Genomic DNA, 1,294 nt, shown 5'->3' with positions numbered 1-1,294 from the left:
ACTATGTGATGCTTTCAACTTTGAAAACACAAAAACTCTTCCTAAACTCATCTAAATACCTCAAGTCCTGAGCCAATAGTCCTACTAACCCAAAAGTCAGAGCTGATGGAATTGACAGAATTCCATTCTGAGACACGCAGCTCTGGTTGTTACAAAAAACCACTTCTAACAACTTTAACTCTCCAAAACTCTAAAACTTCCAAATATCATAACTTTACAATCAAATTTCATAACCAACTTTGTAAACTGATCAAACAAGACTCGGGACAACTATCGGGAGGGGTAAAACAATAATTTTCTATAAATTTCCAAAAATGATCTTCAGGGTCATTACTTTATCCACCACTAAAAACCATATTTGTCCTCAAACATAAAGAAAAAGAAAGAAGAATACTCGAAGTTACCAAAAGGCTGAGGCATAATTCCCAAATTCGGTATTTGCTTCTCCAAGTGAACTCATTCTTAGGACCATACCATCAGGACAACAACAAGAATTGAACTTCCAAACAAAAATTGAAATTCTGCAAACCAAGAGTGATACCTTAACTGAAACTCTCTAAACCACAACACAACCATCGGAACGAATCCTTTTCCCACATAATCATGAGAAATTCTGAACTATACCTCCTAAAACTAGGAGTGAAGACAGATCTAACCACCAAACACTCATAAAGCACAATACCATCACTGATCTTAGTAAAATTTTATGCTCTTAGCATAATCTTCCGACGAGGTTTAAGCTGCAAAAACCTGATCTTAGACAACACGTACTCATCAAAAGAGAACCCAACTAATCGACCCAAAGAAGGAGATGACAAAGTAACAGCCCAGTTAACCATACACCCAAGCATACATAACCTCTAAATACGATGTCGAGAAGCTGGAACAATAGCTATGATTGTAAACAACCCCTGAAAATGGCAACACTAGGCCCAATGGCCCTCCAACTCAAACACACATAGTTGAAACATGTCCTCAACGACAAGGTGAATACCAAGACTTTTGAGAAATTGCAATTCCCCATGATAGATCTCATACAAGCACTCTCAACAATGTTCACACATGCAGTGCTATTAGCATACCCTAACTGCCCAAAATTCTCCTTTGTCTTACTCAGAATACTCCCTCTCCGGTAACCACAATTAAAACCTCTCCAGTTATCTGATTCCCACCTACTTAACTTCTCTCTGCATACGATATCTGATTTGAACACCAACACAACTCGAAACCTACTTGAATCATCAAATCTAACATATTCTCCATAATTCGACTATTGTAATAAAAATAATTTGAT

The sequence above is a fragment of the Solanum verrucosum genome, unplaced genomic scaffold (genome assembly GCF_900185275.1).
Source record: "Solanum verrucosum unplaced genomic scaffold, falcon-dt-bn FXZP01000046.1, whole genome shotgun sequence".
Classification (NCBI taxonomy): domain Eukaryota; kingdom Viridiplantae; phylum Streptophyta; class Magnoliopsida; order Solanales; family Solanaceae; genus Solanum; species Solanum verrucosum.
This window is presented reverse-complemented; position numbering follows the sequence as displayed.